Source organism: Myxocyprinus asiaticus, chromosome 4, assembly GCF_019703515.2.
Source record: "Myxocyprinus asiaticus isolate MX2 ecotype Aquarium Trade chromosome 4, UBuf_Myxa_2, whole genome shotgun sequence".
NCBI classification, from domain to species: Eukaryota; Metazoa; Chordata; class Actinopteri; order Cypriniformes; family Catostomidae; genus Myxocyprinus; species Myxocyprinus asiaticus.
In genome coordinates this window covers 44,222,960-44,236,604 of record NC_059347.1, presented here as the reverse complement: position 1 = coordinate 44,236,604, position 13,645 = coordinate 44,222,960, and the positions used below count along the sequence as shown (strand labels likewise).

The following is a 13,645-nucleotide window of genomic DNA, read 5'->3' as shown; positions in this document are numbered from 1 at the left end:
AAAATTTGTTTGATGACTCAAAAATTTATTTTTCATAGGTTACTACAACCATTGCTCATCCTCCACCCCCACTAATTTTTTGTCACTTGCTCTCTCACTCTTCTTGTCTCTCATGAATTGAAATGGTAAAAGCTGCAGTCTGGTATACTTTATAATATTTTATTCATGACTATCAGACTCTGTTTTTTCTCACTAATGGAAAAATCCTAAATGACCTTTCACCCTCTTACTACAGCATAACTCAGGAGGAAGTTCAACATCCCTCAGCCATGTTTATACTGTATATATAATGACATCAGTCGACAAAATGTTTCTGTTTCTGTTCAATCCATAGAAAGTAAGAGTAAAGATATTAATTCAATGGCTCACTGAATGTCCCATGTCCTCATGGTGACAGCCTCTGCCCTTTGTAACCTAGTGATGACCACGCTGTTAAAGGAGAAAGTCTGAATATGCTTGGCACAGTGCCAAAACCATGACTCAAATGCAAATGTTAGAGAGGAATAGCTGAAGGGAAAAAAAAAAAGCCCTGTGTTTCCATGATCTGTCAAAACACATTAACTCACGTGGACTGCACATGCTGTGTGTCTGAATTGAATATTCTATGTCCTATAATATTCTGTATGCCTGTACGTTCATAGTATTTAATATTTCCTTTACATCTCAGTGCACGCATTAGAGGTGTAATCATGTGATTTCATGCAAAACACACTTGCACATTAATTTTCCACATGACTTTTAATGTGCCTTAGTGTGCATGAAGTGCAAAATGTATGCTTCTGCGTTCCGTATGCACATATGTGATTTTGAATTCAACCACTGTCTGTGATCAAATAAAAAATTCCTTACATAGTCACATTCTTCAACAGGAAGTCTAGCTGCTAGTCTCAAACGCGCCCTGCCCCTCCTTACTGCCACCTTTTTAGGCTCCACACTCTCTGAGAAACCCCCGGGCGGTGCTGTCAGGTCCCATCATGAGTCTCCTTCAGTAGCATAGTTGCCAGGGTAGCTAGCCGTTAGCTGATCTGTGTGTAGGTTTAGAGCTGTGCTGTTAGCGCCAGGTTTAATTACAGATTACAATGAGCTACAAGCATCCACTCTCCTTTGCAGAGGGCATGCTTGGTCATGCATGGAAAGCCTGGAGCAAAAATGATGCTGTGTTGTAAAATTATAATGTTGGGTGGAGGAGTAAGTATTAAAACTAGAACCTTACATGCAGTCTGATTAATGACCGCAAGTGACTGTCCCTGACCATGTGCATTATTTGTCCATAATACAGCTATAAATATGGTTTTATTTTACATTGTATTAAAGTCTTCACATTATCATCAGCTATCTTCAATATGACCAAACCCACTGACAAAGTATGCTTTTATCTCTGTAAACCAACCTCTCTTAATTTCATCACATCCTATGCTACTGATAAACACTTCATTTTCTAGAACAGTGACCTCCAACCAGTGGGTAGTTATGCAGGTTCGATGTGGGTACTTGGAAAGATTTTGTTTTTGCTTTGTTAAATCTATAAAACAGAAATTATGACTTATAATATAAATATATTAGGGCTGTCAAAAGATTAAAATAACAAAAAAATAATTAATCTCATGTGTGTGTTTTTGTTGTTGTTGTTGTTGTTGTTAATGGCTTAACACATTCCATTACGATTTAAGGAAAGTTAAAAGTTATTTGTAAGTTTGGTCAATTTGTGTGAATAACCCTTGTCAGTAAAACTGCTCAATTAACTGAATAAATAATCGAGATTACAATTACAGCTGTCACAGTTAACTAGTTGTGAAAGTGTAAATTATAGCAGTCTATGTATGTCCACATTTTTTATTTACTTTCTATTTATTATTTAGTTTTGCAGCTCATATGAAGTGCACTTAATCCACCCAAAATAAGTATAATGTAAATTGTATTAAAGGAATGTTCCAGGTTCAATACAAGTTATGCTCCATCGACAGCATTTGTGGCATAATATTGATTACCACAAAAATTTATTTTGACTTGTCCCTCCTTTTCTTTAAAAAAAGCAAAAATCTTGGTTCCAGTGAGACATTTACAATGGAAGTCAGTGTGGCCAATCTGCAAATGTTAAAATACTCACTGTACTTTCCAAAAAAATACAAAGCTCTTTCCATTATGATGAGTTCAAACGATAATTCAAAGCCCCTTGCACACCTGAAAAGTTATAGGTAGGTGCATAAGGGGAAATATATTAACAAGACAAAAAGCAAAAAATCCTGCACACTACCATAGCTTGCGAAACAAAGTTTTTTTTGTGTGTTTTGCAAGCTATACACTGTAAATAATTGCCAGGAATTTACAGGATTAAACAGTATTATTTTACAATAAAATACTGTAGTCAGAAATCTACTGTGAAATCAATGCATGCTGGGTCATTTTACTGTGGAAAAACATGATGCATTGTGGGATATGATACCAACTGAAAGAGCACTATTTGTGGAATACTGTAATTCAATGTCAATTCACATTGGCAAACAAACTTTTTAATGTTTTTTGTTTTTTTGTCATACACAAAGGTGAAGTGTGTATTTTTTCTGTGTTAACTTGTAAGTACAGTGGAGCTTTTAAAACATTCCTCTGTTTGTTTTGACCAAATTTGTTGGTTGAAATCACGTGACTTGGCCACTTATATGCGATCTGAACAGGATCAGAACCACAGATTCTAAACATTCCCCTGACTCTGCAAACTAAAGCATGGTTGGAAACAACTTGCCGATGATGCAGCTTAATGCTCATTGGCTTAAAAGAATCATGGCGTTTGCTCTTGTCTAAAATATTAGACATAAAACTGTATCATTTTAAAATCTGTTTTAAATATGTATAAAAACGTCCTACTCAATGACATGCGGTAGGCTAAATGTATTGAATATTATATTTTAATCATATAAGAGAAAACACATCTTATTGAAAATGGATTAAAGAGACAGATTCTGGTGCACTTAAATAACAGAGACATTGAATTACTTGTTAAATCACAGTCATCATCATGTAAAAGCAGCAGCTAGCCTATTTCAAATTTGTCCACTTCACCGGCAGCCAACAACACAATCATGGTGTTTGGCTTTGTTTATGTTGACTGCTGGGCCACACATGAACTTGAAACTGTCCGAATTGACGGCTCTTTTTTCATTACTCCTGCCTACATTCAAGATGAGGCATATGGGGTAAAGTTTTTCCTTGTTTTTATGTTCATGTTTGTGTGTGTTATGATGTTGGAATCCCTGTCTTATGAAGTAAATGTGAAACAATAAACAATAAAAAAGGTGAGGCGTTTGCAATCTCCCATCACTATAGAAGCATCTGCACAGAGTTGCCCCTGTCTTCGGTTTCTTCATCGATCTGCACAGCTTCATTAATCAATACATTAAAGCAAGATTAATAAAACAATGGTCACCTTTGGTAAAACATTTTTTTGTCTTAAACTGATAAACGAATGTAATCTACTTTTGGAATTTACATGATGACAGACAGGTAAGTCATGTGTTCTTTTTTATTTCACCCAATCTGGAATGCCCAATTCCCAGTACGCTTTTTAAGTCCTTGTGGTCGCATAGTGATTCGCCTCAGTCCAGGTGATGGAGGACGAATCCCAGTTGCCTCTGCATCTGAGACCATCAACCTGCGCATCTTATCACGTGGCTTGTTGAGCTTGTTGCCACGGAGACATAGCACGTGTGGAGGCTTCACGCCATCCACGCTCAACTCACCACGTGCCCCACCGAGAACGTACCACATTATAGCGACCACGAGGAGGTTACCCCATGTGACTCCACCCTCCCTAGCAACCAGGCTAATTTGGTTGCTTAGGAGACCTGGCTGGAGTCACTCAGTACACCCTGGGATTTGAACTAGCAAACTAGTGAACTCCAGGGGTGGTAGCCAGGGTCTTTTACCACTGAGCTACCCAGGCCCCCAAGAAGTGTGTTCTTATTAAAGCTTACATGAGTATTTTAGATCTCAAAACACATTATACTATTTTACCTTTATGTGCAGAGACAACTAAATCAAATGCTGTGCTGATTTCAAAACATTGCTGTTTATTTGAGGGACTGTCACACACACACACAGGATTGTTTTGAAACAGTGTTTATAAACATAATATTGAACAGTTCCATTCAGTAGTCCTGTCAATAGAAATTACATACAGTAACTTTAAAAGCAGTTTATTTATTTAATAAACTAGCATTCATGTGGTAATATGATAATAGTGAGTGTTTGTATTGGTTTTCAAATTGCTTTTATCTTAAACTCTGTATGTTGATGGCTTTGTGCTCATCGTTTTATATTTACTGCTTTTATGGTTCTATATGTCAGTGTGGCATAAAGAAATACGCTATAGGGTTTTGTAAAATGCCGCTACTGCAAGGAAGCACAATTAAAGAAATGAGTAGAACCTGTGATCTCTGGCTCCCAAAGCTTAATTATGCCGAGAACCAGGTGACTGATATCAGTATATGCAATCAGCTTGAAATCAGACTGATGTGCAAACAGCTTCATTCTTGAGTTTAGTGGGTGGACATCTTAAGAAAGTTGCGGACAAAAGGGGGGCCTGGGTTGCTTAGCAAGTAAAGACACTGACTTCCACACCTGGAGTTGCAAGTTCAATTGGGGGCTCTTGGAATACCAGAGGCCACTGTTAACAGCATAACTGATGAAATAAATAGAGGGGATCTACTTAAGTTGTACAACAGTGGACTTTTGATTACAGACTAAAAGAGAAAGACTGTTTTTAAACAGCGTTTTAATTATGGTGAGCCGGTGCAATTGTACCTGGGTACTGATGAAAATGGCAAAGTGTGCTTTGCCCAGTATATTCCAGTACTGGATACTTTGGCTGCATTGTTCAAAAATTAGTCTGTACAGGAACAGTATGCTGCAACACTTTTGGAAATCCCTAATGAGAATGTATATTGTGATGTTAGAGATGGAATGGGGGTTCAGGCTAATGTACTGTTGAAAACAGAACCTTCTTCTGTTGGCCTGATTTTATTCCAAGATGCCTTTGAGGTTGTTAACCAGCTTAGTTCAGGAAAAAACAAAAAACAAAGTTGTAGCTGTATACTTAACTATGACTGATATTTTGCCACACAATAGATACACTGCAGACCCAATGCAACTTGTCCTTCTATGGAAGGAGCATAGTTTAATGTACTTTTGAATGAACAAAGTTTTTGAATGTCTAATCAAATATCTAACATTTCTAGGGGACACAGGCATTGTGATAAGTGATGGCAGAATTATAAAAGGTGCTCTTGTTGCTATTTCATGAGACAACTTGGGATCCCATGCTATTGGTGGCTTTGTGAAAAACTTCAGTAGGGCTGATAATTTTCGCCACTTTTGTGATATCAACAAAGACACGTTTATGAGTTAACCACATTTATGTGGCAATGCAAGAACAGTACACTCATATAAAAGTTATCTGAATGATTTAGACACTGCCGTTACACAACCTGTATGTGGCATCAAGTCTGACACTCCTTTTAACAAGCTTACATTTTTTCATGTTTGCCAGCCTTGGCTTCCGCCTTGTTTAGGCCACAACTTGTTTGAGGGTGTTGTATCTTATGACCTTGCTTTGCATTCATCAGCTAGCAGAGGAGAAACACTTCACATATATCCAATGAAATCAATGCAAACATTTTTTTTTATGTAATGGAAATGACACCAATGACAAACCAGCAGACCTCTCTCAAGGAAGTGAGAGATTAAGTGGACATGCAGTTCAAAACTGGTGCTTTCTCAGGTTGCTGCCTCTCTTTGTGAGTGATAGAATTATGAATCCCTGTGAAAATGAGGCATGGCAGCTCATCTTGCAACTAAAAGAGATAGTGGAGCTGGTTTGTGCACCAGCTTTCTCAGCTGGCCAAGTAGCATACCTGAGAATCCTAATTGAGGAGTATATCTACAATAGGAAATCTATTTTCCCTAATCATCCCTTAAAACCAAAGTATCATTATATGTGCCATTATCCTTATTCTTCACTTTAGTCCACTTATTTACTTGTGGACTTGAAGGTTTGAAAGCAGACACACCTTTTTCAAGCAATGTAACAGAAAACAACATAACTTTAAAAATCTGTGCAAAACTCTGGCAGAAAGACATAAACTTCTACAAGCATATCTGAGTGCAGACAACCTGTTCCCTCTAACTGTGCAAGTACAGAGGTACAGAGTTTCATGTGGATGATTACAATGAGAGGATTAGGCAGTCGGTGGCCAGTTTCAATTTTCAGTCACAGGCTGCAGTGGCATGTAATGAAGTCACAGTGGATGGCACTGTGTACAGGAAGGGGATGTTTGTTTTGCTCGGGAATAGTGATGAAGAACTTTATGTTGGGAAGATTATTATTACTGCCCATGATTCTGTGTTGTTTGTTGTTTTGTTAAGTTGAGAGACATGGGTGTCTACTGTGAATCAGGTGCAACTGAAAAAAAATTATGTCTGCATCAAACAAGCGCATTTGCTTGATTATTATACACTTCCAGCTTATGAATTGTGTAACATACTTCTCATCTCTCTTTGCCATTCATTTTTAGAAACTTTGTGAGAAGGCAGGGATCTAGCAAACTCAACAACAGAGGCAGCACAGTTAGGGAAGGAAAGCGTCCACATATTTAGTGATGTAAAAGTAGTATGGTTGTCATATATAAATTCAATTGTGTAGCTCTGGCTTAATTTTGTGAGAAATGAAGAGATAAAAGAAAATGACATTTTTTGACAGAATGACAGAATTATTTGTATATTGTTTCACTCACATGTACTGTAACTGAATAATGCTTTGCCTCTGGTCCAAATTGTTTATTTTGACACTAAATATTGCATTGTAAATGTCCCAAAATTATGGTTTATCTTACTGTCAATGCCCATAGGCTAAAAACAATTAGAGGTATGGCAAAGGAATCTGTCATAATTTAAGACAATATACTGTCCCTCTTCCTCCATTCAACTATCATTTTTAGATCAAACAACAGTTCAGTCACAACAAGTTATTGACAGCTCTCCATCTGTCACCACAAGCAGTTGGAGTACTTCTCATGCACTACCCTCCTGCTCCCAGAGCACTTCTAACTACTCACTGCCATCCCCACTGATTATCAGCCCATGGTATGTAGACTTTCATGTCAACTGGGATCGGATGCCAATGGGAGTTTGTAATGCTATAGCAAATCAAACAAGGCCATCACCTGGCAACAGAAAAGATATGGTAAAGAGAGTTGTGGATCAGATGTTACATCATGATCCTAACCCTACCAGAACTATGTGTCACAGCGTCGTTCGGTCTATTGTGAAGGATTACTCCAAATGTTTTGCTGATGTTGGAAAAAATGGTGACATGGTGGGAGATGGGTGTTACTCCCTTCTACAGCAAATTAAAACAAGAGTGGAATATAAAAACAGGAAAAATACTTTTGCACGACAACGGAGAGAAAGGAGACTTCATACTGATGCAGAAAGACATGTGACTAGAGACCCTGTGGATGTGTGAGGTGGTGTCCCGTGGAACTTCCTTTGGGAGAAACAACTGTATTATTAGAGAACGTGAAAAGGAAGCTGCTCAACATCTTTTCTGAAGAAGGAATGACTGGGACAGAAAGAGCTGAGCCACTAATGGAGAAGACATATATTCTCCAACGCCAGTATATTAACAATGTCCCTGGACCATCCATTTCAGAGTTTGAGGAATGGCCTTTCCTGTTCTCTCAGAGAGGTCTGTTCTTTCATTTTAAGCTTTTAACTGATGTCCCCATCCTCAACCAGTTGAGAGAGGCTCTGAACAGCAGAGGAAATACAGTTATGAAGTTCTGCCAGGAACAAACTCATCATACTGGCATCAAGGGCGTCCTGGATGAATATGAACCAGAGGCTTCAGACAAGCCTGCATGCATCCTTCTGCTTTTGATGGCTTACTTTAAAGAGGCCACGAATGCCATCATACTTAGTTCAGATGTAAGTGCTTTTTCATTGTAATAGATATTGAGACATACTAATTGAGAGCTTGCCTCATTTGTGCTATGGTGAAATATGTGTTGTCATAAATATGTGATATGTACATTTTGTTTTATAGCTGTGTGCCACACCCGATGATGTTGAAAGTACTTTTTATGTTACCAGACACCCCCGCTTGATTGTCCAAGGTAATGCTGAAATAACTGAATTAGACCATACTTTGTATAATTGACCAAAGCTTACAACACAATTTGGAGTGTTATGTTAGCCATCATTTACTCACCTTCATGTCGTTCCAAACCTTTATAACTTACATTTCATGAATGTCAGTGGTCACTGAAACAAGCTCTTTCACTATATGGGAAAAAACAAACATTATTCAAAATATCTTCATTTGTGTTCCACAGAAGAAAGTCATAAATGTTTGGAAAAACATTAGGGTGAGTAAATGATGACAGAATTTTTATTTTTGGGAGAACTGTCCCAAGGGGAACAATCCATCATGATATTGTTATTAAAAAACCTTTTAAATTAACTATTTTGTTTTTTATTACACTTCTCAATTTTAAATAATGGATATTTGTTTATTTCAGGTGACATGATAAAACCTGCAGCCTGGATGCTGTCCATTAAAGGACAAGTGGTCATGGGACCACACAAGGAGTTCACCAATGGCATAGCTGCAATTTTTGCAAGCTATTATAATTTTAATTTGCAGTATCCCGAAGATTCCTCATGCACTCTGGAGTTTATACAGATGTAACCAAACAGTCATGTTATCATTATATATGGAGCATTGGTGATAGTAATAGTAACACTGGTAATCACTGCATCCCAACTATGCTGAAGGAAGAAAATGTTTATTTCATCCCCTCAGCCAACAAATGCTAGCTATGTCTGCAACAGTAACTTTGAACAGAGAATACTGAATACTGAAATGTCTATAATGTATTAGAAGTATTAGAGATGCACAATACAAATGCTATGAAGTACTATACTTAGGACATCTCAAAGACACATTTTGTCCAAGATTTTACTAAGTAAAGCATCATTTGAAATGGTTTCTGCCCAATAAGTCAATTTAGTGGTGGCTATAAATGTTTTGCTTTTGCATGAGAGCAGTTTGCAGAAAATATTGCCTTTCAGTTATTTGACACTAACTTAGTTTTTAGTGGACATTTGATGTTATCTGCTGTCAGGGTCTGTTCAAACAAACAGTCACAAAAAATAACTTGCAGGCTTTAATTTCTATGTTATCTTTGAACGTAATCAATAAAACCCTTTTCTTCCCAGGCATTGCATGAAAAGCATGGTTTGTGTTTCATATAGACATGGCAATTTTAAGAATGTTCTTTCTGTTTAAGAATATGCATTCAATCTTTGTTTTTATTGTGTTTCTTTGGGGTGCTACTAAAGTATTTGTATTAACCTTTAACATAGATGCATCATGGGAATTAATCAGCAAACAGGCTCTAAATCAAGAGAAAAGCATTATGGCATTAATCAGAAAGTTTGCAGTCTTCTGTGGAATTTTTTTAAATTTTGAGTGGCTGTCAGCATAGACAACATGAGAGTTAAACATTAAACATATGTATGGTGAAGGAATGAGATGCATTTAATATGATATATTTTATGCATGAATTGTTATTTGTTTGCATTTCTGATCAACAATGTGTTCTAAGTTCTGCTGTATTCTGCCAGGAATATGTGGCAAACATTTATTTGTAATGTTGTTTATTTATTCATTTTATTTATTCTTTTTTTCTTTTTCTGAAAGTAGTAGTACCAGTACTTTTGTGTTAAAACCAGATTATCAATCTATTTCTGATAAGAAAGTGTTGAATAAATGTTAGAAATGCAATGTTATGGTTATTTTATCATTTTAATTCAAATGTGAATGAATTAGTGACCTGAATGGCAAAGCTACTGTATGTTGTATTGTAAAAATGCAAGATATAAGGTATTAGTCACATGTAGTTACTGTGTTTGTGCAGCAGAATGTAGCACAGCTGTCATGGTACTTCTTAATGTGAATCAGTTTTTCCATGTATATTCATAGCAGTGTACTGTAGAAAAATTAACATGAAATACTGTGAAAATATTGTAAGTAGTAGACAATATTGTAAAGCTAAATGAAAGATATTACTGTGATATCACAGGAAATAAATAAAGGGATAAAATACACATCCATACCATAAGCCACACACAGTAATTATACAGCAGAATACTTCTGCATCACCAGAACCTCGTGGCCCAGGCCACTGAGCTCTTGCTGTATTTAAGTGGAATAAAATTTTAGAAATTTGACAGTAACTTGTCCCAGTACTGCAGCTAAGGCAGCAACTGTAATGTCACAGTGAAATACTGCTGAATGAGGCTCAGTAAAACACAGTATTGTACTGTAACTTTAACATTGCAATTTACTTAAATTACACAGCAAAATTTTGCTACATCACAGTAATTCACAGGACTCGCTTACTGTGAATTGTCATTGTGGGGTTGTAATTTAACAGTAAGGAACCGTGCACTTTCTTCAGTAAGTTATTGTCAAAGTACAGCAACTATAAGGCAGTAACTAACTGCAACTTCACAGTGAATTACATTTAAATGAATAACATTAAAACAATACAGTGCTGTAAGTCCTGCTTGGCAAATTACTGTGATTCAACAGCAGAATGCTGCTAACATCACAGTAATTTACTGCTCTTGTTTACTGTGAATTTACATTATAAAGTTGTCATTAACCAGTTAGACACAAGAGAAGTCCTACTGTGAAATTACTTTGAAAGTAATGCAATTATTAACCGGGAATATACTGTAATTTCACACAAATTTTTTTACAGTGTAATATTATGCAGGATTTTTTACTTTTTGTCATTATGATGAGTTAAAAGGAGCACTTTTCTATTTTGGTGTCGATTAAGAGGTACTTGGCCTTGAGGCAGTGGGAGGAACATACAGTATGTCAAAAACGAATGGGACACACTGAACTACAGGACATCATTAACCCCAAAGACCGATTCATTAGGCAACCCTTGTCTGGCTACTCTCATAGTATCACTAAAATATATTTATATCACTCTAATATTTCCCCACATTCAATTTGCCCTCTTAAAACTCTACTTGAAGACCCCACCCCCAAGTCCACCATTAAACTTCATAATCTCAAACAGGCTGTGCATATTTCATTTGGCATTTTGCAAACAAAGGTTTAATAAAATATAGATAAAACAAAGTTCTGAGACCCTGCACATGTAAGCGTGTGTAAGCATATCACTCATCCTCTCCCTGCACCATTTCAATCCCCCTATCTTTATAAGCGGATGAGTAATATGGGTTCAGAGGCAGTCGGTCAACGTTGTTCAAGCTGCGGAACATTGTATTGCTCCCTCACGACGAGCCGCGGCGCTGCCACACTGATGGCTATTACATGCATCAGCAATTGTGCACCATTATTTCTGAGATGCATTTATATAATTTGTCTGTCCATTAACACACAGGCCTTAGCAGAGCAAATCATATAATCACTGTGTAGAAAAGAGTTTCCATTATGTTTCTGAAGGATGAAAAACAGAGACAGAAAGGCCGGGGAAAAAAAGAAAAGGGGGGGGGGGGGGGGTTTCATATCGCTCTGATCAACCATATGAAACATCTACAGTGTTTACAAAACTAATGGTTAATGGTCATGATACATTATTTGAATTTGAATTTGAATCTTTTTATTTCAAGTATTTACAGATAATTCAAAATTGTTTCTGTTTTAAACAAGTTGAAAGAAATGTTGATTAGAAAAAAATAAAACATACGATAGACTATATTTGAGCACACAATTTAAAAAAAGATGAAATTTATGGAAAATTGGGTACTAAGAAACATTAAAGAACATAAACACCCCTTGAACACCTGAATGGTAGTAGGCAGGTGCATTAGACACAGGAAATACTATAAAGAGAGAGAGAGAAAAAAAAGCCTATACAATGCAGTAGCTTGAAAGAAATTCTATTTTAATTGAAAAAGTTCTGTAATGCATGACCTTCATCAGGCATTTAGAAACAATGAATGATATATTTTCAAATAATAATAATAAAAAGCTGGCCAATCAAAAAATAATCTTGATGTTGCCAATGACAACAGTGTAGAAGGTAACGCCTGTAAAACCCATATTCTTCTCTCTGGGTACTACAAACCAAGAAATTAGACTAACATGAACATTCAAAACAATAATCTTCATCATCTTCAAACCAACGGCAGGATATAACACATGCCCATTCGGAGAAGCTCATAGCCTGCAGTGATGTTAATAATATGGCCTATGTGTAACTCAGAATCCAAAATGATCAGACTCTGTGAGAGGGCTCATGAACGAACTTCAGTTCCTCTGTTTGATGAACAAGACTGAACATGCCAGAGAGGCCCACACCAAAGACACACGGGCAAGCCAAAGAACAACACCAATTCAGCCATGTTCCTCCAGGAACGTGTGTGTTCATATGAATGTACAGTACCTTTCTCTTTTCTTCTGCCTCTTAGCTGGATGAAGTTAGCATTATACAAAAGCGTATATGTGTACATACTTACATGTAGCTATATTTAGCAAAAGTGAGCTTAATCTGACCAAATCTTCCGTTGGGCACATTTTGGGACATCCTCAATTGGAAAATCTAAAATTGGATTTGAAAAATGGAAAAATCTTGTTTGTTTTTATTCCCCTAAACATTTCTAATAATTTATTTTAGGGGTATGGTTAGGTTTAGTCAATAGTAATTATAATTAGCATTATACTGTATATTAATAGAAGTCTAAGGTGTCTCCATTTAGATAGCTAAGTAAATGTTTGTGCAATGATTGTAAATGATGGTGAAACATGAAATTAGCTACATTGTGGGGCCCAGCTAATGATTTGGCTAAACATATGATGTCTACAGGGTTGGGGAGTAACGAAATACATGTAACGGGATTACATATTTAAAATACAAAATATAAGTAACTGTATTCCACTACAGTTACAGTTTAAATCATTGGTAATTTGAATACAGTTACATTCAAAAAGTATTTTGATTACTGAAGAGATTACTTTGCATTTTATTGTCATTTGTTTCATTTAATATTTAGTCCTTTCAGATGGAAAATATTTATACATGTAAATGATGAGATCCAAAGTGCATTTGAACAGTGGTGAAACGCTTTCTTAAGATGTGTTACATTCATACGAGCAGACAGAGAAGTAAGTCTGAAGTAAGTTTGGAGCAGAAGAAATAGAAATAAACCTTGTGTAAATTGTCAGCTTTACGCTAAGCTAAAATGCTATTTCTAACCATTTTACATGCACGTTACCAGGCACGATCATATTTTTCTGGATCATTAGATCGTTGGATCATAATTTCGTTTTTTCTAGTAAGACCTTTGATATTAAGGCAAAAATCGTATTCTTGATAATAATTTTTGTATTGTTTTCCTGTAAAAATATCTAAAAATCCTTAAAACAAGATCAATTTGATTTATATTGTTTTTGAAACAACACTGCATAAGATATTTAGGTTTTTCAGAGAATGTATTTTTAACAAGTGTATTTTGTCTTACTGTACTGGCAGAGTTTTTATAGTCAAAACAAGTGAAAAAATCTACCGGTGCTGAAGAAGTGATCCAAAGTATTTAGAATACGTTACTG

General features: G+C 36.3%; 1 pseudogene; it reads left to right on the top strand.

Moving 5' to 3' along the window:
* LOC127439765 (uncharacterized) overlaps positions 1-9,893 on the top strand; it is a 31,168-nt pseudogene extending 21,275 nt beyond the window's left edge.
* Positions 9,894-13,645: the final 3,752 nt, after the last annotated feature.